The sequence below is a fragment of the Saccostrea echinata genome, unplaced genomic scaffold, assembly GCF_033153115.1.
Source record: "Saccostrea echinata isolate AGI-Se365-2 ecotype Australia unplaced genomic scaffold, CSIRO_AGI_Sech_v1 ptg000012l, whole genome shotgun sequence".
Taxonomy (NCBI): Eukaryota; Metazoa; Mollusca; class Bivalvia; order Ostreida; family Ostreidae; genus Saccostrea; species Saccostrea echinata.
The window spans coordinates 3,874,357-3,901,894 of NW_026889761.1; the positions used below are offsets into that span (position 1 = coordinate 3,874,357).

Consider the following 27,538-nt stretch of genomic DNA (forward strand, 5'->3'; position numbering starts at 1 on the left):
TCGAACCACCCACAAATGATTTGAGTAGTATATATACACAGCAACATATTGACAATCTTTTTAGTATAAAAAAGTGAACCTTTCATCAGTATCAATACATTTCTAATTTTAAAGTCGTTCTGTCTGATTATTATGGTAAAAGAAATCATTTTGGTTTTGCATGAAAAAAAAAATCTCCATAAAAGTTTCCTCTTTCTTAAAGTTATATCCTCAGAGTCAGTTTATTTTAAAAGAAATTAATATATTAAAATTCCATTGGGGGGGGGGGTTCACACAAAAAATAATGAGAAGACAAAGCTTGCTCGTGTATTTGTAAACAAATCACACGATTGAAGTCAAACGAAAACGTGGTGGTTTAAAATCCCTAACCGGCTCGGTAGAGTCTATTACTTAACCAGTCAAGCAGTTCGGGAAAATTAATTCCGGTATGGTTTCAGTTTTATATTATGTAGCTGAGTACATCGATCCCGAAGTTAGTTTAGCGGCGGGAGAAATAACGTTTGGCATGATTAGCAAGAACTGAAAATGAAACGGAAGTAGAAACGAAGAGGTCACAAAGAAAAATACACCGAAACATTGATGCTACATCGATGAGCTGTGTTATGTGCATTGTATAAGAAAAAAGAAGCGGACTGGCGGCCGGAGGGTGAGGTGTATTTTTATGGTTTATGTAAGAAACCCCACTAGAAAACGTAGGCCTAGTATAATCAACATCTACCCCTCTCATTTTTCAATAAAGTTAGCACCCTACACTCTTACACAGCTCCTTATTTTCTTTAGAATTTAGTGAATTTATTCAAAAGTGTGTATATATATATTATAAATGTATAGAAGTTTGAAGACTTTCAGTGCGAGAGTAGGGGAATTATTTTGTAATTTTCGAACGTACAATGTCTTGTACATTTTTAATATGTTGACGGTGCAACCGTAAGGGTGAGCGCAGATACCTATATTCAGTTTTAATTTAGATCTGGCTCTTCAAAGTTATCAAACTGCACGAGACTTTTAGTACGTCTAGACTCTGACGTCATATAACGTCGCTTGTAAGTAGCATTACCAAAACAAAGTCTGAACAGGGCTTATTTTAATAAAGAAGTTTTAATCTACTATTTGTCTGCTATATATCCATCAAATCAACGTGGGTGTATATTTTTTTTTGGAACTTCTTGCTACTGCGAGAACGTTGTTTGTGGGGAGAAGCAATTCGCAAAGCATTATGGGACCACAGGTAACTGTGGAAAAAAATTCATTTGGATCAATTTGCAAAGTCAGAATTTTCTCTTCGCCCAGGCATTGCTTTTAGAGCTCCGAGTGATGAGCGGCGCTTTGCGCTGCTCGCTGCGCTCGCTAATATCTATGCTTTTTCATATGTTAATTTAATATTATAACTGGAAAGGATTGACAGGGAATCAAACTTGGACTCCTGCATAGCTTGTAAGCTGCTCTAATCCACCCATGCCGACATCCCGGTCAGCACAATCCAAACCACTAAGTGTATCTGGTCACCAGCAATTGGACCTGCCTGAGCTTCTTGTGTCTGATCACCAGCAATTGAACTTGCCTATCTGCCATTTTCATCTAGGTTTGTTAACGTCCAAGAAAGTATGAAGTGTACTTAAACTAAACTTATGATCTGGTATTTTCAATAAGATTTTTTTTTAAATTGAATGAGGAAGTTATTGATATTTTGAAGTTATTTTGAGCAGCATATTTCAATCCATTTATTGTGAATAAAAAAGATTTCTTTTAGTTGGAAATGATGTAGTTTACTCAATGGTGTGTAGACTGTCAACATGTGAAACCTACATAGTCTCCTCTGTTAAAGATCACTAATGGTGGATAAACAATGAGTGATGCAGACTGTTCACCAAAAGGGAGTTTTGACACCTGTATGCCTATATTTCTACCAATCACCCTGTTATCTTTTTTGTCATGTTCTTTGGACAGGTAAAATAACAAGGTAATTGTTGAAAATAATTTTAATATGTAATAAAAATAGAACATATATAAACTACATACACAGCATCAATACCCCTTCCTCCTTTTGCACAGTGGCACAGGTGAGCTTTTTTGATCCAAATTTGTCCATTGCATGTGCAATCTAATTAAAATTAGATCCTTTGATCTGCTCACATATGATCCCTACACACTTTGTGTAGCGATTATATGTGAGCTGATCAAAGGATTTAATTTCAATTAGATTGTAGCATGTAGTCATTTACATCATTGATTTTTTGGTTAACTTTTCACAATTTCCTCTTCTTCTCTGAAACTAATTTTAACCAAATTTGGCACAGAGTATCCTTGTGTAAAGATTTAAATGAAGGATCATGCCCCCTTTCAAGTGGAAATAATTAAGAATAAGCAAAAACTTGAGTGTGGTCATTTAGGAATCTTGTTCAGAACAACATATATTCCAGTCAGGGAAGGACATGATAAAGTCAGTTTAGAACCTAGCTTACCCAGACTTAAAGTGACTTCCTTCAGTCAGTTTAGAACCTAACCCAGTCAGGCAGAAACCTAACCCACTTAGGCAGGAACAAGAATTAGTCAGTTCAGATCCAAATCAGTAATGCAGAAACAAAACCCACTCAGGCTAAAAATTGAATAAGTCAGTTTAGAACATTACCCAGTCAGGCAGAATCATAAAACTGTTAGTTAAGAACCTAACCCAGTCGGATAGAAACTTAACTCAGTCAGGCATGAACATAAAACAGTCATATTAGAACCTAACCCAGTCAGGTAGAAACATCAAACACTCAGTTTAAAACCTAACCCAGTCAGGAAGATACATTACCTAGTCAGTAAGAAACATGAATTAGTCAGTTTAGAACCTAACGCAGTCGGAGCGTATCATAAAACATTCATTTTAGAACCTATCCCATTCAGGAAAGTAACCCAGTCAATCAGGGACATAAAACAGTCAGTTCACATCCTAACCCAGTTAGGTATAATCATAAAACAGTCAGTTCAGAAACATGAACAAGTCAATTTAGAACCTAGGCAGAATTGCGTAACATTCAGTTAAGAACCTAACCCAGTCAGGTAGAAACCTTACCCAGCAGGGATTTATCAGCCTATTTTGGGAAATGCCATTTTTGGGGAATTGGGAAAAAATTATCGGCTTTTTGATGAAATTGGGAAAAATTAAAAATGTTGCTTAAATCATGTATTCAGGTGTAATTCATTTAACATTTCAGCATGAACTCTAATTTGGGCAACCAAACAGACAATATATATGATCCAACTTCATACAAGATCAATTATGAATAACAGACTAATAAAAGTAAAATTGACTTCAATGAGTATAAAGTGTTTATACAACTTAGGGTAGTACATGTGCGTATGAGATTCCAATTTAGGTCATTACAGAATCTGTTTCTGGAGAATATATAAATCTCCTGCAAGTATACATTTTCTCAAAGTCCTCTTTTAATATGTATTAATGCATTGAAAATATATTTTTCTATTTGAAATAATGCCTACAGACCTTACCATACACTCGTAGATCAATTGAGTAGGTAGAAATAACTTAATAAATCTATATAATTACACAATATCACCATTTTCAGAAAAACGGAGGAAATTCGGATTAAAAGTTGGCGATGTTTTTACAGTGTTTTTAAACATGTGTTATGACTGTAGCTTTGCTTAATGACTTAAATAGATGAATATTACAGACAATCTGACAATTTTCCTTGTGTTTTTCCAAGATAATTAAATACAAAAGCATTGTTCACCAATTGGGAAAAAATACTGCCAAATTGGGAAAAATTTAACTCATTTTCAATTGGGAATGGGGCCGAATTTCGGCCCCTGAGAAGGTACTGATAAATCCCTGCCCAGTCAGGTAGAAACCTTACCCAGTCAGGTAGAAACCTAAGCCAGTCAGGTAGAAACATAAAACTGGCAGTTTAGAACCTAACCCAGTCAGGATTAAACATAACCCAGTCAGACAGAAACATGAACAAGTCTGTTTAGAACCTAATCCAGTCAGACAGAATCAGAAAACAGTCAGTTTAAAACCCAACCCAGTCAGGTAGAAACATAATCCTTTCAGAAACTGAAATAGTCAGTTCAGAACTTAACCCAGTTAGGTAGAAACATAACCCAGTCAGGCAGTAATATGTACAAGACAGTTTAGAACTTAACCCAGTCAGGCAGGGACATGAACAAGTCAGTTAAGAACCTAACCCAGTCGAGCTGAATCATGAAACTGTCAGTTTAGAACCAAACCCAGTCAGGCAGAAATATTACCCTGTCAGGCAGAATCATAAAACTATCAGTTTTGAACCCAACCCAGTCAGGAAGAAACCTATCCCAGTCAGACAGAAACATAAACAAGTCAATTTAGAACCTAACCCAGTCAGGCAGAATTGTATAACATTCAGTTAAGAACCTAACCCAATCAGGTAGAAAAATAAACCAGCCAGGTAGAAACATAAATCTGGCAGTTTAGAACCTAACCCAGTCAGGATTAAACATAACCAGGTCAGACAGAAACATGAACAAGTCAGTTTAGAACCTAATCCAGTCAGGCAGAATCAGAAAAAGTCAGCTTAAAACCCAACTCAGTCAGGTATAAACATAATCCAGTCAGAAACATAAAACAGTCAGTTCAGATCTTAACCCAGTCAGGTAGAAACATAACCCAGTCAGGCAGTAATATGAACAAGTCAGTTTAGAACCTAACCCATTCAGGCAGGAACATAAAACAGTCAGTTTAGAACCTAACCCACTCAGGCAGAATCATAAAACAGTCAGTTTAGAACCTAACCCAGTCAGGAAGAAACTTAACCCAGCCAGGTGGAAACCTAACCCAGTCAGGCAAGAACATGAACAAGTCAGTTTAGAACCTGACCCAGTCAGACAGAATCAGAAAACAGTCAGCTTAAAACCCAACCCTGTTAGGTAGAAACATAACCCATTCAGAAGCATAAAACAGTCGGTTCAGAACTTAACCCAGTCAGGTAGAAACATAGCCCAGTCAGGCAGTAATATGAACAAGTCAGTTAAGAAATTAACCCAGTCAGGCAGGAACTAGGGGTGAAACGATACACCTCCTTCACGGTTCGATACGTATTGTATAATTTTGTCTCGGTTCGGTTATTTTCGATACGATACATTTTGATAGAAGGAAACAAATTCTACGTTGTTTTATGCTTTCTTTTTCTAAATCTAGTCACATATTTTACGAATTTTATTTGCAAATTGACTAGAAGAAATTGATTAAAATTATTTGACTGTCAAAAATTATTTTACAAGCTATCAGTCATCAAAAATTTACGTTTTCTATACTTATTTATTCTGAGTAACGTGTTATACCTTATGCCAAACCCGACTGAATAACGATCCCGACCGAAAAATGAACCGAACCGAAAATTAGAGATTTTGCACCGTGTATCAAACCGAGAAAAAATACCGCGGTGCATCGATACCGCGGTGAACCGTTTCACTCCTAGCAGGAACATAAACAAGTCAGTTAAGAACCTAACCCAGTCAGGCAGAATCACGAAACTGTCAGTTAAGAACCTAACCCAGTCGGGCAGAATCATGAAACAGTCAGTTTAGAACCTACCCAGTCAGATATAAACATAAAACTGTCGGTTTAGAACCTATCCCAGTCAGGAAAAAATGTAACCTAGTCAGGCAGAAACATGAACAAGTCAGTTCAGAACCTAACCCAGTCAGGCAGAATCATAAAACTGTCAGTTTAGAGCCTAACCCAGTCAGGTAGAAATCTAATCCAGTTAGACAGGAACATGAATAAGTCAGTTTAGAATCAAACCCACTCTAGTTAAAACCTAACCCAGTCAAGCTGGAACAAAACAAGTCAGTTTAGATCCAGACATTCTGAGTTTGAAATTTTGATGTTAAAGGGGGAGTTTCGATAAGGCTGCTCAGCGGCCCACTTTTTCTTAAAAATAAATTTCAATTTATTTTTTCAAAACTAGTTTAGTATTCAAGATAAATATGTTAACTTTTGTTATTTATATTTTAAAAGTTAATATGAGAAGAATTAACACCGTAGCTGATACATACTTAGATGTACACTCAGATTCGTTAACATTAGGCTCATGGGAAAATATAAGAGGGTGGCATTTATAAATCGATGTTTAGAATATGAAGTGCATGAGGGACACTCACCTAAATTTGTTCAGTAATTAGATATACTCTGCACACTAATTTCTTGAAATATGATGAGTGTCGCCTGTGCACTTCATATCCAAAAATTGAAAATTGCATAACATGCATATCTAAAAGTAGAAACTCCTGGTTTCTTGATCTGACTCTGTGTTAAAATACTAAGCCAAAAGTAGCATATTTTGTTGAATTAAAGAAGATTCTCGATTATACATGTATTAACAGTAGAAAACATTATCGTATCCTGTCTTCATTTTGATACTATTTTTGTCGCCAACATATAACGTTAACGCTAACGTCACATTTTTAGCTCACCTCCTCGAAGTTGGGGGAGCTTTTGTAATACCGTCAGCATCGGTGTTCCAGGTAAAAGTTTTTGAAGCAGATTTTTTTTCAAGTATATCTATGCCCTATATTAATCACAGTCACCTGATCTAGCATGTTTCCTTGTCACCAGTAAGGTTTCAAATGCTGGATTTTAGCCAAAGAATGTCCAGGTAAATGTTTTAAAAGCAGGTTTAAGTTTTTGGACCAGAGCAGCTGTAAGCACTTGTTGATCAGACTTGCTTCATGATGCATCTACAGATGCACACTATTAGATTGCTTTAGATACTGGATATGACCTACATTTCCTTAATGATAGAGCAGGTTAAAGATTTTGAAGTGTGTCTCATTCTTATGTGACTATAAGCCCTATCATAACCAAACTTGCACTGATGATGCATCTAGGATTGCACACTACCAGACATGGTTCAGATGCTGGAACTGAACAAAAAAGTTTTAAAGCAAGTCCATTCCTTAACGTTATTTATCATGCATAGTTACAAGAAAGTCAAAAATACAAATATTTTTGACTTTCTTGTATAGAAATTCACGCTCCAACATGCTAGAGAAGTGCCCATGTATTTCCGTGTGATTGACATATAGGGAACGTGGATTGTTTTAAGTCTGGATGTCTAGGCGCATATGTCTGCCTGATTAAGGATTAAACACATATCTTTGGCATTTACACGTGTATTTCGAACTGCGCTTTGGTCTAGCAAATCATTTATAATGAATTCTAAAACTCTCTAAATGAGGAGTGACTAGAGTTGGTGAAGCAACTTAAGTATCTATGGAGAGCGGGGAAGCGATAGGAAATTAGTCCTGGCTGGGATTCTCTCAGTTATGCTGAAAACATGATGCAGGCAAATACTTCTAAGTTTCATAATGAAAAGGAAACACTCAATGTATTATAGATTTTTCCATCATTTGGCTATTCACATATTACGTATCATGATAAAATATCTTTGACTGTAATTAATATTATTCATATTATCAAATACATTGCAATATACTGAAGCCGGTAGGTGCTAGGTAAAAAAAAAATATTATCTGGCCTGCCATTGAAATATCTGGCGGCTGCCAGAAAAAATTTAGTGGTTTGCCAATCAAGTTGTAGCACCCAATGATGTACCTTAATGCACTTGATTGACAGAGGTACACAGACCAGGTATTTTTAAAGGCGGTGCTTAAAATCTCTGCCTTTAACGACATCTACAACTTCTGTTTGTAGTCAAATCTGGGAGTTTCATGCCTTATTAGCAAGATTACATGTCTACACCGCAAGAAACTTACTTGCCTGCTTCTAGTTATTTATGTGTTGGCCGCCAAATAAGTTTCTGGTCGCTGCCAGTTATTTATGTTTTGGCTGCAGGAAAGCTATTTGGCAGATATATTTTTCTAGTGGCCGCCAAATAATTATGTGGTGGCTGCCAGATAAAATATTTTTCTTACCTTGCACCTACAACGTACCAGCTTACATAGCAATATGATTCTTTTAAATAAACTTCTTATTCATGTATGTATATAAAGTTGCATTTATTTTTTAATCTTTTTACTTCAAAACATTTTATTTAAGGAGGCTGGGGGGTCAACAAATTAACCACCAGATTTAACTTTAATTTTTAGATATGATATCTTAAGCTGTCAACTATCATTCGGCAAAGAAAAATTTCCAAAATTTTAGTTTTAAAATTTGATCATTTTCTATATCTTCATATGGAGCTCTTCTTCTAAAGGAGATCAATATAGTCTAAAAATGGCCACAACCCCCCAGCCTCTTTAATTTCAATTTTATGATATTAAGGTATATTTTTATAAAATATGTAGTTGTATAAACTCATTGATGAAAATGTATTGCATATCCCTGTATATGACGTTTTTACGTTTACCTATCTCATGTCCATATATCTTTTCATTTGCATTTTTCGTATGGGAAAATGTTAAATATTGATTGTAAAGTTTACATATAAACTGTCGATTAATTATGATGTTAAAACTTTCTATATATGTTTATGTTTTATAAGATCAATTCGTCCTCTTTTAAAGAAAAGTAACATTTAACACACCAGAAAAATATCGCACCTTAAAAAAAAAATATTCGCGTAAGGTAAATACCATTTTCCGTAAAAAAAATTGTTGAAATTGGTTAATTTATGTCTTTATTCATATTTACCCTATTTCATTTATTATTTTGACGATTTAAAAAATCCACTTTCCCCCTATAAAAATGTCTACTCCAAAAATATACAAAAGGGGGTATACTTAAATTTTCAATTATCACGTGACCGGAAAATGCTTCACATAAATTATTTTCATATTTTTTGGACGATAAGGAGTTTTTCTACAAAATATAAAAAATTTCAGAAAATTTCGTGAGGGGCCGAAAAACCGCCTTATCGAAACTCCCCCTTTGTTTTTATTATTGTTTGGTTGATGAAGTAATGTTCCTAGTTTCATATTTTACTTCACTGGAATTTTTGCAAATGAAAGAACAATTTTAAAAATGTGTTTGATAACCCCAAAAAACTGCACCAGATATACTCAAAGATTTTTATTGTATTTTATAATCGTCTATACTTATTTTAAATTCTTTGTCATTGCAAGAAATCATTTGCAATTCTGTAAATGAGTATAATTTCTGTGAATTCAAATTACCATAGAAGCAGAATTTTTAGGGAGGATTCAATTTTGGCATTTTTAGTGAGGGAACTGAGATTGCTAAAATTGAATATTGCTAACAATTTATTCTATTTTGGCTGTTATAGCTTTCTCTCTTGATATTACAAAATCACTTAAATTACTTCTTGCTAAAAATTTGGGGGTAAATTTCTAAATTGGCATCTCACTAAGATTTCCACTTATACAGTATTTTTTTGTTAAAAACAAGTACATGTATTTGGTGGTTTATTTTCTTAGAATATTGAAATGCTTTCATAATGGGCATATACATGTTCATATATCTCTTAAGAAGGTCATTATTTTTTTTCAGATCTGCTCTTTTGATGAAAACTGTGAAAAAAGATCCCATTTCATAAAATTCTAAGATGTTAAAATGTAGTACAACACCTAAAATGAAAATTTTGTGAAATTTTTCCAGGTAAAACAAGTAGAAAGAAAAGGCTGGAGCAAAGATGAGAAAAGGTAGGTTAACATAGTTGTCATTTGATAAAATCAAAAGATGCTATTTAGTACCAGGGATGGGGTAATGGTAATGTGTAATGGTAATTGACTGTAATTAATTACGAATTTTGATGTAATTGAAAGTAATGTGTAATTGACCCAATTTTCAATTACATGTAATTGTAATTTAATTAATTACTTTTGAGAAAAGCATGTAATTCACAATTACTTTTCAATTACATTCAATTACACCTGTGTTTAATAAATGAGAAATAGCCTCCACCCCTTCAAATCCCATACACTTTATTCAAGAAAGGTTAACTGATTTATTTTTACAAAATGTTCTATAATAATTTTTTTTTAATCATATATTTCCTTTATTTAGTGAATTGCTGTTTCCTCTTTAAAAAGTATTTTCTTCAAAACTTTTTAATCATATTTATCTCTTTGTTTATAATGTAAAAATAAAATAAATAATTTCCATTAAGTTGTGTATGAATTGACACTTAAAATATCTAGTCCATTGGCTTCTAATTCTTTGTTTTCCATACCTACAGCTTGTCTTAGAAGTGATTAACAGGTGCTAAGTAGTGCCCTAGGGTCATGTTCATATTGACACTAAACTTAAATAGAGATTTTACACTCATTTTGACTAGTATATACCTAATGGTAGTTTTGTACACATACATTGACTATGTCTTCCCACAAATCTTTTTTGTAATATATAATTTGGTGTTATAACACCAATATTTATAATATATTAAAAATTTGTGGGAAGACAGTAGTTTGACACACAATATGTCAAATATAACATTTTGAGATATATTGCTTAGGATGATAAAAAAGCAGGAAACAAGGCAAAATGCACCCATTGTTTTCCATAAATATATCAGAAAGCTTTAAAAATGGACACATGAATTAATGTAAAACAGCATCCGGGTCCTGTAAAAGGACCATGTCCCAGTTGAAAATTGGCTCTCTTTTTTTCCCTAAATTGAGGTAACGATTCCCAACTGATGACCAAATTCAATTTTTTGATGCTGTTTATATATAGAAATAACATGTTTTGAAATTTAAATCATTTTTAAAGATATATATTATGTGTATATAGGGAACAAGTCCACTATTTAACTCTTTAATCAAAAAATAAATAAAATTCAACAACATTTCCCAATTTTGCCACTTTTCTATGAAAAATTTACAATCAAAAGGGTACAGGACCCTGGACCAAAAAGGGTCAATAATATTTATAATAAGCCCTGAAACTTGCTACTAGTCAGTATTTACCGGTAAGTATTCATGTCACAAATGCCCCAGTGTAAAATATCTTCATTGTGGCAGAAAAATCTGATGGATGTAGGTTAGGGGACACAATTTTTAAAAAATTCATAACATCTAAACAATGTTTACTTCATGTAAAAAAAAAGTTACTAAATGTATATGAATATAAATGAATGTTCATGACTATTTATCATTGTTTATTTTTATACGTTTTTTCCTAATGTAATTTGTAATTTAATTAATTACATTTGCAAAGTAATTGTAATTTAATTAATTACATTTCAAAATCCTTGTAATGGTAATGGTAATTTAATTGAAGGTTTTGGGCGAGTAATTGTAATCAGTACCCACCCATCCCCTCCCCTTAAAGCAAATAGACTTAAAAGGGACAAAAGACTGTAATCACTTTGTTTGTATGTTTTGATATACATGTATGTCCTGAACATGTCTTTTAGCTGATAAACTAATTTGACTGAGTTCAAAAACATTCCTGCATTTTATCTGTATAAGAGATTTTAAAAATTGATGAACAGATCTGATTCAGACTTTTTGCTTAGACTGTACTTCCCATCTTTTGAGAGCACCATATGCCAAGGGTTTGTAAGGAGAGTAGCAGATCAGAAACCTTTGACTAGAGAAGATGGTATTTGTTGTGACAAGACCTTTCTTTGAATACAAACACTTTTTGAACTCTTCACTTTAACCTTGTAGACCTCAACCTAAATTTGAAAAATCCAAACCTTTGTCTTGAACTGCCATAGGGGACAACAATGTTTCACAAACACATCTTGTTATTTCATATAAATATCATTTGCTTTCCTTTCAACTTAAAATTATGCAATAGTTTGTCATAATTACAGTGAATGGAGACAGATTCTGATGATGCCATCATTGGGAGGCAGGATGACTATAAGACACTAATTCCTCATCCATAAAGATTTCTACAAGTGGTTCATTTGGTAGGTTAGACTGGCATACCAACAAACTTAGATGGTGTGATAGAATCACTTTTTCCCCCCAGAGAATACATTGTTTTACATTTCTTGGACACTCCTCAGCATAATAATTAATCATATTTAAAGAAAACACTACCAATTCTACAATGTGACAACAAATGTTCAAAAGGCAGTAAACTGAATATTTTTTGCTCACCTCAACAAAGTCGAGATGAGCTTTTGCTTTAGAAGTGTGTTGACATCCCAGTAAAAGTTTTATGGGCAAGTTCATTCCCAAGTAACTTTAAGCGTAGAGCTTATAGTTACTTGGGAATGAACTTGCCCATAAAACTTTTACAAAGTACCAAAGTTTCAAGTAACTATAAGCTCTACCTGTACAAAAAGTTGCATGGATGATGCTTCTGACTTAAGTGGATGATAAGACATTTATTTTCAGGATGATTATTTTGGACATTCCCAAGAAACTATAATTCCTAACTAGACCAAACTTGTATGGTAAGGCATGTAGATGTGCACACTACTAGAACATTCAATTTATGATAGACATTGCCTTCACTCATAGATAATATTCTTCTGAGGAGAACTTTAAGAAAAGTGATTTTGATGTTATGCATTTATATTTTCAGAAATGAATACAGATTTCATTACAAGACGTGAGTATGTTCAAAGGAAACAGCCAATCAAAATGAACTTAGTCAGTTGTAGTTGTATATATAACGAGAGACAATTTATTTTTATTTTTTCATTTTTGGCATCTTATTTTAGGCCTACAGTATTAATTTTGGACTCATGAGCTAAGAATATCATATCTTTAGCAGAATTGTCCCACTTAATTAAAGGGAACTTTTTTTTAGGTGTGCATGGTGCAACATCCTGGATGGTGTGTAGTATGTTTGTTAACATGTGAAGCCTACGTGTATTTCAGGGTAGATATGTTTACTGTTAATTACTGTCGGGTGTATTTTTTCTGGTCTCAATTTTTAAGTCACCTGAGTCACTCAGGTGACCTATAGCTATCCGTTTTTGTCTGTCATCGTGCAATGTGTGTTAACATTTGAACATTTTTAGCTTCTTCTCTGAAACCGCTCAACCAATTTCAACCAAATTTGGCATATAGCATTCTATGGGTGAAGGGGAACAAAAATTTTGAATTTCATGGTCCCTGCCCCCCTGGGGCCTAAGGGGTGGGGCTAAAACCACCAAAATTAATGCAATCTTTAAAAATCTTCTTCTTTATTCCTGGACATCAAGCAGTCAAACTGTTAGCATGATTGTAATAAGCATTGAGCCCTCTACCAAAATTATGAACAGGGCTCTCGATTCTCTTTAATTGGGGCCGATATTCGGCCCCGTTCCCAACGTGAAAAAGGCACCTTTTTTCCCAAATTTGAGTGTAAAAATTCCCAATGTATGATTGCTTAAAATTTATTACTGTTAAAAAATAGAAAGCATATTTTTGACAGTCTTAAAAGCACTGTGAAGATATATGAAGGAAACACTTCCGTGTTGTAAACTGGTAGTTCATATATATGCTGGAACCAGTTTAAAATGAAAGCGAAAGTCGACTATAGTACCGTATTTGGCCGAATATAATACGCACTGGTGTAAAATACGCACCCCCACACCTTTTTGAGCCTGAAACTGGGGGAAAAATCGCAGTTCGGTTGTATTATACGCAGCAGAAACTTTTACCAAGCGGTGTTCTGAACTTCTGAAAATCGCGGTAATTTGCTATGAAAATCAACGCGGAGATAAAGTGCCGAAAATTTACAGAACACGATATTTTATTCAAATGCGTTTTTATTTCTTAATCTTGACTTTCCATATCGCGGCAATCTGGAGGAAATTATTTATTTTAACAAAGCACGAGATAATGTTGCATTAAAGTATTAACAGAGTTTATTATTAATTTTTTTAGCATACGGTGATAATGAAATTATACGTCGCCGTATTCTAACTATTCTTTGTGGAAATTATTTAACAAAGCACGAGATATTGTTGCAAGTTTAACAGTTGTCATATTTATTTTTAGTTTAAGGTAATCATGTTGAAAATTATGTAAATTAACAGGGCAAGCGATATTGCAACATCAAAGTATTCATAGACTGCGATTTTCTTCTTTTGAACTTGAAATTAATTAATTAAATAAATAGCTGATGTTATAAAAATAAAAATCAAATTTTAACAAGCGTGTAAAGTGTAGGTATCAACACACCTCCAAAGCTGTGAAAAATGATGTACAAAGGTGGGATATATGTCATCATACAGCGAAGTAATCTTCGTGGATATCTTATTTTTCTACATAGCACGAGTAAATGATAACACTTAAGTTTCAACATACTTCATATTTCCTTTTTTAACTCTCAATCATTTTAATACGAGACCGATATCAGATAAAGTAAAATTACATTTAACAAGCATTTTACTGTTTAATGTGTCGTAATCAACACACGCTAATACGTACGAAAGATAATAAACCAACCCCCGATTTTTAACAAAGAAAATAATCAAAGCCATTAATAAGGGCAGTAAATAATCAGTGCTCTAACTGTAAAAACAATGCTTTGGAGTCGGTAAACAATTTAATTGCCTGAAGGGGTGTTGAGGGGTAATTATCAATTGACAAGCGCACGTGTTCACAACATTGGCTTCCATTCATTTGGTTGTATAGAGGGGTGTTTATGTTGAAATTAATTTTCACTGAGTTATTTAAAACCTAAAATAAATTTTATTTTATTGTATTTCATTAAAATATGACTTATTACTTTTTTGACCGAGTGTCTGACTGATTAGGTACACGTGTACTATGATTACGGAAGCACGTGGCAAAGAAATGTGTGAACATCTATAAATAACATCGTTAATGGCGGCCTACACGGAGAGGATGAACATGCAGCACAAATTAATTTTAACTTGCTTTCAAATTTAATTTAACCATCAAAAGGTTATAAATATAACATTTTTAACAAGCCTACATTCCAACAATAACTTTCCAGAGTTTTAAATACGGCGATAAACAGCAAGAAATTGCGTAACTCTCTAGGTAATACTACGGTATGTGCGTATGATAACAATGTTTCACATGAAAGAAAAACCTATCAAAATCCCATTGTGGTGTAAAATACGCACCCCTTTCTCACAGAAAAAAAGTGCGTATTATATTCAGCTAAATACGGTAAATTACGAATTCTCTTAGGTACGACTTGTTTATTCACAAACATGTCGCATAATGTGAATACTATAGAAAAAAGATTTCTACTAAGACAACTAACAAATGTAAGAAAATAGACACTTTGTTTAAACAACAGGCTGCCGCTCTACAATTAACAGAATCTCATTGAACATTTTATTTTAAAGTTCTAAACATCTGAACAGTCAATTACATGTCTAATTAAGATCTACCTTGAATAAATAAGATGATTTGTTTTCAGTTTCTATGATTATTCTGTGTTTATTTGATTTTTCTTGTTTAAAGAGTTAAAATTATGATTGGTAAAAATTTCCCAATTTTTATAAAAACAACGCTTTTTTCCCAATTCCATTGGCCCCGGCCCCAGTACCAAAAATGGGTGTGAGAGCCCTGATGAAATTCATGGCCCCAGGGTCAGGGGTTCTGGTGCTAGGGTGGGGCTTTATAGATCATCTAGTGAAAGTGCATTATTTCTTTGAAAATCTTTTTCTCTGCTCCTGGATATTAAATAAACCAACTAAGTACATAGTTATGATGAGCAAGAGTGCCTCTTCCAAAATTGTGAATTTCATGGCCCAAGGGTCAGGGGTTCTGGTGTTAGGTTGGGGCTCTATTGATTATATAGTGAAAATGCATTAATTCTTTGAAAATCTTCTTCTCTGCTCCTGGATATAAAATAAACTAAATAAGTACATAGTTATGATGAGCAAGAGTGCCACTTCCAAACTTGTGAATTTCATGTTCCAAGGGTCAGGGGTTCTGGTGTTAGGGCGGGGCTCTATTGATTGTGTAGTGAAAATGCATTAATTCTTTGAAAATCTTCTTCTCTGCTCCTGGGTATTAAATAAAGTAACTAAGTACATAGTTATGATGAGCAAGAGTGCCTCTTCCAAAATTGTGAATTTCATGGTCCCAGGGTCAGGGGTTCTGGTGTTAGGGTGGGGCTCTATTGATTATATAGTGAAAATGCATTAATTCTTTGAAAATCTTTTTCTCTGCTCCTGGGTATTAAATAAAGTAACTACGTACATAGTTATGATGAGCAAGAGTGCCTCTTCCAAAATTGTGAATTTCATGGCCCCAGGGTTAGGGGTTCTGGTGTTAGGGCGGGGCTCTATTGATTATATAGTAAAATTGCATTAGTTCTTTGAAAATCTTCTCTGCTCTTGGATTTTAAATAAACTAACTTGGTGCATAGTTATGACAAGCATGGTTGCCTTTTCCAGAATTGTGAATTTCATGGCCCCTGGATCAGGGGTTCTAGTGTAAGGGCGGGGCTATATTGATTATATAGGGAAAATGCATAAATTTTTTCAAAATTTTCTTCTCTACTCCTGGGTATTTTTCAAACAAAGGAAGTGCATGGTTATAAGGAAGAATGCCTCTTCCAAAATTGTGAAATTCATGGCCCCAGGTAGACTTGGAAATAATAGATGAATAAAATTGAGACAAAAATAACTTATCCTTTTTAATTGTTCTTCAAAGGCCAAGAGAGGCCAATGTGAGAAGTAAAAATATGGGGTTAAAAAATAGACAGTTTGTTGATATTCTGCATGGTAATAGTGATAAATGGGGGACAGATAGATACTAGACCAATTATTTTGTTGATGCAAATCATACTATTTTCTTGCTTTTGGGCAACAGAGCTTCATTTATCAGTTTATGGATCCTCTAAATTGTTGTATTGTACTCAGGTGACCGTTAAGGCCCTTGGGCCTCTTGTTTGTTTAAGCATTAATCTTTATTTTCTCTTTCATTGATTATCTGCTTAGAGTCTTAGTTAATTAATTAATTTAATTGAAGCTATATAGTAACATGTAGTGAAATTATTTCATTGTGTCGGACCTAAAGAGTAACAGGTAACTCTCATTTTGACTACAATTTCTCTGATTTCAGGAGTTGTCTCCCATGTTTAAGATCAGTAATGGCGGATATACAATGCAGTATGCTATCTGGTCATCAACAGAGAGTTTTGACACCCGTATTTCTACCAATCACCTCTGTAACCTTTGTTGTATTCATCAGATAGGTAAGAAAAACAAGATAATTAATTAAAATAATTTTAATAAGATAAAATTAAAACAGTTTTACATGTATGGACTCCCTCATATAAGAAAATGTCACATTTTACTCATACAATTATACATCATTTACATTTCCACATTTTCCCCATTTACACAGTTGAATAGAATCAGTGCATAATAAAACATAACAACAATTATTATATAGTCTATAAATTTACAAATTATTTATTAATTACAAAATTCATACATTTAAATTAAATACACAGCATCAATGCCCCCCACTCCCCTCCCTCACCCCTCCCTTTTCACACAACTTCCTTTTTAATATTGAATCTGTTACTGATTTACTGTAAGTGTCTTTAGATTTTTAGCTCACCTCAAAGAAGTTGGGGGAGCTTATGTGATACCTCCGGCGTCCCAGGTTATAGTTTTTGCAGCAGTTTTCTTTTTCAGCACTTCTATGCCTTACATAAATCAGAGTTGCATGGAAGATGTTTATAGTGTGTTTCTTTGTACCAGTCAAGGTTTCAGATGCTGCAATTTCAGCTAAAAGATGACCAGGTTAATGTTTTTAAAGCAGGTTGAAGATTTTGGAGCAGGTTAAAGTTTTAGGGCAGGTCTCATTTCCAAGTAACTATAAGCCCTATCGTGACCAAACTTGCATGGATGATACATCTTAGGATGCTAACTACCACCCTTCTTTAGATGCTGGATCTGACCTACATTTTCCAGATGAGTGACCAGGTTAAAGTTTATAGAACAGGTTCATTCTAAAGTAACTATAGACCCATGTTGACCAGACTTGCATGGATGATACATCTAAGGATGCACACTACCAGGCTAGCTTCGGATACTGGATCTGACCTACGTTTTCCAGATGGGTGACCAGGTTAAAGTTTTTGGAGCAGGATCATTCTAAAGTAACTATTTGCTGTACCTTGACCCGACTTGCATGGATGATACATCTAAGGATGCACACTACTGGACTTGCTTCAGATGCTTGATTTGATCTACATATTCCAGATGAGTGACCAGGTTAAAGTTTTTGGTTCAGGTCCTTTACCAAGAATCTATAAGGCCTTTCTGAACCGAACTTGCAAGGATGATGCATCAAGGGATGAACATTCTCAAACTTGCTTCAGATGCTGGATTTCTGGATAATTGGCAAGTTAAAAGTTCTTAGATTAGTCCATTCCCAAGTAACTGTAAAGCCCTATCAGAGCAAAATTGCATAAATGTTGCATCTAGGGATGCACACTACTAGGTTATTTGTTTAGTGTGGGACTTTGCCTTACACAGACATTCATTGAGTTGAGTTATGTAATCTTTGATTACCTATGTTTTATTGTAGAGCTGATATCTTTTAGATCTACAGTATTTTCTTTGAGATATATACAGTACATGCATTTTAACAGTTTTGGATTTTTCGCAGTTTTGCATTTCTTCTGTTGTCTTTGAGAGTCAAAGAAATGATGCAAGTCTTTAAGGTTTTCAATGACATGTCCTTGTTTTTCAGATTCACCAGATGCAGCTGCTCCATCTCCATCACTGGTGAAATGGGAAATGACTAGTGGACGGTCATCACTTTGTAACTCACCATTTTGCAGCCCATCTCTTCTCATCTTCAGTGGTGGCCTCTGGAGGAATGGTTGCAGTGCAGTCTTCGTGTCTTAGGCAGATAACTTCCTTTCCTTTGCTTCTCAGGTGTCTGCCTTTCTTGCATAGTTTATTCCCACACAACACTGCCACAACATTTTTCCTCTGAGTAACATTTTCACTTGTGGTATAAGTCACATTGGTGGCAGCTTGGAATGGGGTTATTCCAATGGCACTGAAGGTGGCATTATTATATCTGGCATGTCCTTCCGCTCTGATGTGGTATCAGGAAGTCCACAATTTTCATTAAGTTCTTGAATGTTCTGCCTTATTTTTTTCAGGGCGGGGTCACAACAGGGGAACAATTTTTACATAGGTATATATAGGAAGACTCATTAAAGAATATTCATCTTAAGCACAGCTTAGCCATGGGGCCACAACAGGGGATCAAATTTATAAATAGAAATATATAGGAAATATCTTTAAAAATCTTCTCAAGAACAGCAAACTAATGATCAGTCATATTTATATTGAATTATCCTCAGGTTGTGTAGGTTGAAGTTTGCTCAAATCATGACCACGGGGTGTAGAGTGGGGCAGAAGTGGGGGAAGCATCCTCAGGTAGTGTAGATTGAAGTTTGTTCAATTCATGATCTCCTGGGGTAGGATGGGACCACAAAAAATGATCAAAGTTTTAAGGAAGAGGGATCTAATTCAATTACCTCCTGAATTAATTATTTCACACTAACATCTCTATTTAGCATTAACTCATATCAGCTGGAGGCTCAAGTGAGCTCTTTCTGATCAAAATTTGTGCATTTGTCCATCTCCTTCATAATTTTTCACATTTTCACCTTCTTTTCTAGAACCACTGTGTCAATTTCAAACAAACTTCGTACAAAGCATGCTTTGGTAAAGGAAATTCATTCTGACGAAGGACCACATCTCTTCCCAGCAGAGATAATTAAGAAACAGTAAAAATTTGGTATGATCGTTCAAATGTTCTTAAGAACCACTAGGCTTGAAAATACGAAACCCAAGTAAAAGCTTCCTGACATAGAATAAAATAAGTTTTATACAATTCATGTCCCTGGGAGTATGGTGGGGCAAGTGCGGGCAATCAGAGTTTTACATGGGAATACATAGGGAAAATCTTATTTTGTATTAAGAACAGCAAAGGCATGATTAGTCATATTGACAATAAAGCACCCACAACAACTTTTTTAGATTCAAGTTTTTCAAAGCATGATGCCTGGGGGTAGGGTGGGGACACAGTAGAGGATGAAAGTATTACGTACAAATATATAGGAAAAATCTGTATAAATCTTCTCAAGCAAAGTCATGATTAGTCATGATTACATGGAAGCATCCTCGGGTGTGTAATTTCAAGTTTGTTAATCATGACTCTTGGGAAAAGGGTGGGGCTACAATATGATATCAAATTTTAAGTAGGAATATGTACAGGAAAAAGAATCTGTTGATGAAGAAGGGTTGTATTCCTCAGATGAGCATTGTGGCTCATGGGCCTCTTGTTTTATATTGTACTGATTATATGTAGCTATAGTGCATAAAAGGTCATGTTTACAATCAAGAAGCCTATCATGCAACTAAAGGAGTTTATATTAGGATTAGACAAAAGAGTAGATCTATTCAAATTTGTTCAAACTGTGGTCCCAGAATTTAGGATCAGGAAAGATTTGACACAGGAATACATATATATAGGAAAAATACTTATAAATCTTTTTTTTTCTAAAGAGCAGCTTGGCTTTGTTAAGGAAGTCTAATAAGCAAGGATCCTCAAGTAGTGCAGTTTCAAATTTATGCAAATCATGACCCCCATATAGGATAAGACCGCATTAGGAGACAAGTTATGTACAAAGAAATATATTTTAGGTCACCTGAGTCACTTTTCTGTGGATGTGTGTCATTTGTTGGTCATAAACTATAGGTCTTTTTTTAAGCTTTTTCTCTTGAACCTTTGAACCAATTTCAACTAATTTTGGAATAGCATTAATAAGTGAAGGGGTACAAAAATGTTGAATTTCATGGTCACTCCCCCCCTCCCCCTGGGGACTGAGGGGTGGAGTTTAAACCATCAAAATTAGTGCTATCTTTCAAAATCTTCATCATAACTCCTGGACATCTGGCAGTCAAACTGTTGGCATGATTGTAATAAGCACTGAGCCCTTACCAAAACTTTGAAATTCATGAAGGAGGGTTAGGGATTCTGGAGTTAGGGCAGAGCTCTAATGATCATATAATGAAAATGGATAAATTCTTTTTAAAAACCTTCTCCTCTCTGTATAACTTATCAGGTAAACTAGGTGCATGGTTCTAATAAGCAAGGGCACCTCTACTTAAATTGTAAAATTCTTGGCCCCAGGCCCTGGGGATCTGATGTTAGGGTGGGGCTTTATTGATGCTTGTGTGCCGGTATGTGTTTCTTTTGAAAATCTTCTTTGCTCTTGGGTAATCTAAGTATAAGTGGCTCCAAAGTCAGGGGTTCTGGTGTCAGGGTGAGGATTTACTGGGTATTTAGCACATGAATTTAGTGCTTGATGAGCAAGAAACTTCTTTTAAAATTGTTAAATGTGGTGCTCCAAGGTCAATGGTTCTGGTGTTTTGGGGGCCTATTAAAGTATATATATATGCAATATATCTTTGGAAATTTTCATTTCTGCACCTGGATATTGAGCTAACCAAAAATAAAAGCATAGTTATGATGAGCAAAGGTGCCTCTTTCAAAATGGTGAATTTCATGGCCCAATCTAGGTCAGAGTGTTTAGGTGTTCTTTAGGTAAAATAGTGAAATGCATAAATTTTCTAAATATCTTCTTCTTTACCTAGTGGTATTAAGCAGACAAATGAATGGTATGGTTATGTTGAGCAAGGATACCTCTTTTAAAGTTATGAAAATAATAGCCCCCTGAGTCAGGTCTTTTGGTGTTTATGTGGGGCTGTGTGGAATCTGAACATCGTTATTTCTTTGAAAATCTTCATCTATGCTCCTGGGCAACTAGGAGACAAAAAGAGTACAAAGTTGTGTTGAGCAAGGGCATTTTTAACAAATGTTTTAAATTTTGGAACACTTGGTCAAGTGTCCGGGTTTGGGGCAGGGCTTGAACTGGGCTTCATTAATTTATATTCTACTGAGAGAAATTATTCCCCTCTGCTATTCCCCTATGATAATATATCATTGTAAATGATGTAATTGAAATTGAATGAGATACTTATACAAGAAATGTCATAGAATATAATACAAAAAGTCATTTCTTAGTTTTTAGCTCAACTCAACGAAATTGGGGAACCTTATGTGATACCCTCAGCATTGGTGTTGGTGTCCCAGGTTAAGTTTTTGGAGCAGAGTTTTTTTTAACTATGAAAATGAAGAACTGGAAAGGATCTTGATTGATTTTTCTTGGTAAGTTTGGAAGTTTATTCCTTCTGATACATTTATGCAGTAGATGTCCTGTCCTGTTCTATTTAAGAACATCCAAGAAAATTATAGAAGTTCAGGACTTTTCCTTACATATACTTCTTAGCTCACCTGACCTGAAAGCTCAAGTGAGCTTTTTCGATCATATTTTATCTGTAGTCTGTCTGTCTTCTGTCCGTAAACTTTTCACGTTTTCGACTTCTCTTCCAGAACCATTGGGCCAATTTCAACCAAACTTGCCACTAAGCATCCTAGGGTAAAGGGGATTCAAGTTTGATCAAATGGAGGCCATGTCCTCTTTCAAGGGAAGATATTTCAGAAAAAGTGAAAATGTGGTGGCATCTTTAAAATTCTTCTTCTCAAGAACCACTTGACCAAAAAAGTTCAAACTTATAGGAAACTTTCTTTACATAGTTTATATTCAAGTTTGTTCAAATGATAATCCCCGGGGGTAGAATGAATCTTTAAAAATAACCGGTATTCTTTTCAAGAACATTAAAGCCATTATCAGTCATTGATTTGGAAGCATCCTCAGGTAGTGTAGATTCAAGTTTGTTCAAATGATAACCCCTGGGGTTAGGCCAGGGTTGGGCCACAATGGGGAATCAAATACTATTCAATACTAAACTGATTTGTGCTTTTTCTTAGCCAATGTGCTCAGATGAGCAATGTGGCCCATGGGTCTCTTGTATTTGGTATCAAAGGAAAGCAGACACAAATATATATATATATATATATATATATATATATATATATATATATATATATATATATATATATATATATATAAATTAAAATAAAATCCAAGATAAACAAACAAGTTCACATTTAATTATTACACTAAGCGCTTTCGCCGTGAGGCTCTTCAGAGTGTAACAAAGTTTATAAAAACAATACAACTTGGTTGTTATGACGTCGTTATTGTGACGTCATAAAGGCAGCATTATATATTGGCGCAGGTAAATGTCATTAGGGCGCCAAAAGTAGAGAATTGAACATATGTACATTGTGATGAAATAGACTGCTAATTTTAAGCTATAATGTTCAATTTACATTTAGTTTAGATTTAAATAATTTAACAAAGTAATCTTCCTTGGCTCTCCGTAATTGTTCATTATTTTCTAGAACTTTATAAAAAGGAAATATTAAAAAGTTTCCATTCGCACATGAATCAAAATGTTCACTGCATGGCGTATTCCTGACAGAAGGGTCCCGTATTTGTTGTTTATGGACTCTTACGCGGTCAGCTAGTTTGTTACCGGTCTGTCCAATGTAGTTTTCCCCGCATGAAAACTACATTGGACAGACCGGTAACAAACTAGCTGACCGCGTAAGAGTCCATAAACAACAAATACGGGACCCTTCTGTCAGGAATACGCCATGCAGTGAACATTTTGATTCATGTGCGAATGGAAACTTTTTAATATTTCCTTTTTATAAAGTTCTAGAAAATAATGAACAATTACGGAGAGCCAAGGAAGATTACTTTGTTAAATTATTTAAATCTAAACTAAATGTAAATTGAACATTATAGCTTAAAATTAGCAGTCTATTTCATCACAATGTACATATGTTCAATTCTCTACTTTTGGCGCCCTAATGACATTTACCTGCGCCAATATATAATGCTGCCTTTATGACGTCACAATAACGACGTCATAACAACCAAGTTGTATTGTTTTTATAAACTTTGTTACACTCTGAAGAGCCTCACGGCGAAAGCGCTTAGTGTAATAATTAAATGTGAACTTGTTTGTTTATCTTGGATTTTATTTTAATTTATAACCTACCTATACCGTGGACTTTTACTACAATTTCACTATATATATATATATATATATATATATATATATATATATAAATTTAAATACAAGTTTGTTAATTTTTAATAGCGATTCTCTGTAACCACTTAAACTTCTTTGCCACGCATGGTCACCGATTTTGATGAAACTTTGCCCATTATTACAACTTGACACCAGAAACATATATCAAATAAAATTTCGTTGCTATGTGTCTTGGTTGCCATGGTAACAGCCAGAAAAGTTGAAAAAATTGAAATTTTCAGCTACTTTGAATCTTTATTAAGCCTTAATAAAGAATAAGAATAACAAACAAACCATTCTCCCCAAAACCTGAAACCCTGTTGCCACTTATGCTATAAAGAAACTATTTAGAATTTATCTCTAAGTAAGTGGTAACCATGGGTACATTTGGAATACATTTTAGATGCTGAAAAATGCAGAAAAACGCTCAATATTCACTAATGATAGGTGTTAAATGATCAAACTCAATCAACAACCTAAGAAAAAACAATAAAAATATTTGACCTTATGTAATTAGGTATTGGCAATATTATTCTAAAAATAACTTTCATGGTTGCCATGGTAACACAGTGTTACCATCCAAAATGTATTGCTAAGATTGGGTTAATGCTACTATCTTCAGAAAAAACAATAAATTTCATGACTCGCACATATATATCCTTAGGACCTTGCAACACCGACAACATAAGAAAAATTGGGATTAATTGTTACTTTGCGGTGTAACCATGGAAACAATGTACCAGTTGTTTTAAATGATATTTTTTGCTGCCTTAGGAATTTACTTACCTTTTAATCAAGAAACATATTATTTGACTCACCTTGAATAGTACTTATCTGGTAAAACTAAAGTTGAATATCATATATTGATAACGTTTGTTGAAAAATACAACACTGTTGCTATGGTAACCAAGAAGGGAAAATGTTCAATTTTGTGAATTTTATATCAATATTAAACCCTATGTGCCAGCTTTTTGCATCCAGTTAGAGATTGGGTGGCAGTCAAAATTGAAAGTCAGGTTAGTTCTTTATAATTACCAATCATAAAAGTTTTGGGAATCTACATACAAGGGTACGTATCCAAGGAAACAGAATATTTTTCAGATTTTTATGCATATTTTTTCGACTTATTTCCATAGCAACGCTCTATTTAAAGAATTGAATTTGCATTTTTTGAAATGTGAGAATTAGGGTCACATGAACATCTATAAAAATTGATCATTAGTTATATAGAAATATGCTTTTTAAAAAGATAGGATTAGATTTAATCACTAAGAGAGTAAATTTAAAATCCCTTCTTGGTATTAAAACCATGGCAACCATTGCCAACCTATAAGAAATATCATATTTCTTCCATGGTATATGTTACAAGGATCTCTTGTCTATTATTTGCTTGTATTTCAACCTATAATTTTTTTTATTCTTAAGTGTATGATGTTATGAAATTAAATGAGCAAAATTATTACTTTTGAATACTTTGTTTCCATAGTAACGTATGTAATAGTTGATTTACCAAACATGTTTATCATGCATTTAAGACATCAGGCCTTCAACTTTCAGAAACAATCATTACCACTTGTTTGCTTTGCTGCAAACGTTAACTGTGGGACTCTGAACATGTTGAAAAATGCCATTTTTCACACTTTAGGACATGTTGCCATGGTAACCATGTCACGTAGCAACCAATTTTTGCCTGATTTGAGTTTACGATATCAAAGACTTTTATCATAGGGAGTTTGGAGAAAATCTGAGACTATGCGTGCCACAGCTTCTATATAAAAGTTCAAGTCGTTACAGAGAATGGCTCTTAATTGTTAATTTGTTAAACCCCAAAGCTGTTTTTATCGCTTTTTATGAATGTATGTAAACATGGAGACATGGAGTCCAACAGAAATGATTTTTGGTACTAAATTTATTTATTAAATTAACACAAATGACGCAATTAATACATCAAAATTACAGATAGTTTACAGTTCTTGTTTAGGATCTATTTCATCAATGCAAAAGGAGGACAATCTGTTATGCAGATTTGTGATGATTAGACTAGCGAAAGAGAAGGAACGGATGTTGTTTGGATCGCTAGTCTAATATTTTTTCATATGTTGGTTGTTTCCCCTGTATACACTAAACTTACTATGGAAACTGACTTTAAACATTTTTTTAAATCTTTACTCATTTTGAAGTGGGTAGGGGCATTTCTATGCATGTCCGATTTCGCCGCCGTATATTAACTAAATTATGTAAAAATGATTTGAAGATAATAGTCCATATTAAACAATGTTCACTGAAAAACAATCATGGAAGCCATAAAAAAATTAAGGACCACAATAGGTGAGAACAGCTGTGTACCAGGTGATTGGTCACTAATTACTGTATACACAGCCATAGGCTATATTGGGTGTTTACATGTGTAGATGATGACACGCTAATTACCCATATGCATATTTAAGTTATTTTTTGATAAGTTTTTGAAAAAATATGTACATTGAAATAAGAAAAAATACATATCCGAGTAACCGAGTACCATTTTTAGTATTCGATATTCGGACGTTCGATCGAGTACCCAGTTAACAGGGTACTCGTTGACATCCCTAATATATATATATATATATATATATATATATATATATATATATATATATATATATATATATATATATATATATATATATAGAATATTATTATATTGAAATTTTTCCTTTTTTTTCAGAATGAGACACAAGTGCCTTCCATTGTGATACTAAAGGAAGCTGTTACAAATTTAGTTTGCCACAGTACTGGCCTGACATATGAGGATAGGAATAAAAGATGTTTTAAAATAGAAATGTCTATAATTTAACTTATAAGTATGATTAACTAAGATCACAAACAACAAATCAGTTGCATTGCAAATGTACATATAGCATGTTTGCACTTACGAGGGAATATTCACTCCCTTTCAGTGAAAGTGTTGGCATGCAGGTCAATTATTGTCACCAAATCATCTGTCATATTCTCTGCATGCAGCTGTAGAATTTGATCAGAAAGATTAGCTACACTATTCTATGTATAAGTCTTATGTATAAATCTAAGACATTTTGGTTTCTAGTCACCAGTCTATATTTATAATCATTGTAGTGTAAAAAAATTCAGGTCCATAAGTCGATTGAGACTTTATGTTTTAGTGAAATGTTTTGTTTATTTATTGCCAACTCGCTGTAAATCAAATGTAGTTAAAAATTTCAGCACTTTCATTGTGTTTATGCAATTTATTGTTCTTCAATGTCAGTGACATGTATATCATTTTATGATGCACAATCAGTATTATTGTACTAGATTTATACTTGTCTCTTATTGATCTGCATTTTTTGGGGCTAATTAATGTTTAAATCCTACTGTGAACGTCTTCTTTTCACTTGGTGCCAGTGCTTGAAAGAAACCAGCCTGTCAATAATTTTTAAGAAGATGCTGAGATTAGCTTTACATCGTAAAACAAACTGAACACTGTATATAGTATAGCATATCATTGTTAAAGATGTATGTGTGCATGTGTGTTGTATTGTAGATATAATTCTTGTATTACATCATGTATATTTCATAGAAGATTTTGTTAGAAGCTCTGTTTTCATAATTTAATTATTTTCATGTACATAAAGACTTTGATCGTT

The 27,538-nt window shown here is 33.9% G+C and overlaps 1 long non-coding RNA gene across 7 annotated transcripts; it reads left to right on the forward strand.

The window, feature by feature from the left end:
• The first annotated feature begins 382 nt into the window (after positions 1-382).
• Positions 383-27,538, forward strand: LOC133185798 (uncharacterized). 7 transcript variants are annotated; one of them, XR_009720957.1, is made up of 13 exons: positions 383-646; positions 1,397-1,582; positions 1,751-1,960; positions 9,566-9,609; positions 11,451-11,512; positions 11,730-11,828; positions 12,262-12,320; positions 12,452-12,478; positions 12,680-12,751; positions 16,912-17,044; positions 18,556-18,743; positions 21,913-22,056; positions 26,602-27,538. It is a non-coding gene; the product is annotated as an uncharacterized LOC133185798 (long non-coding RNA). The 7 variants fall into 7 exon arrangements; XR_009720954.1 differs by lacking the exon at positions 12,262-12,320 and having other exon boundaries at positions 383-651; XR_009720951.1 differs by lacking the exon at positions 12,262-12,320.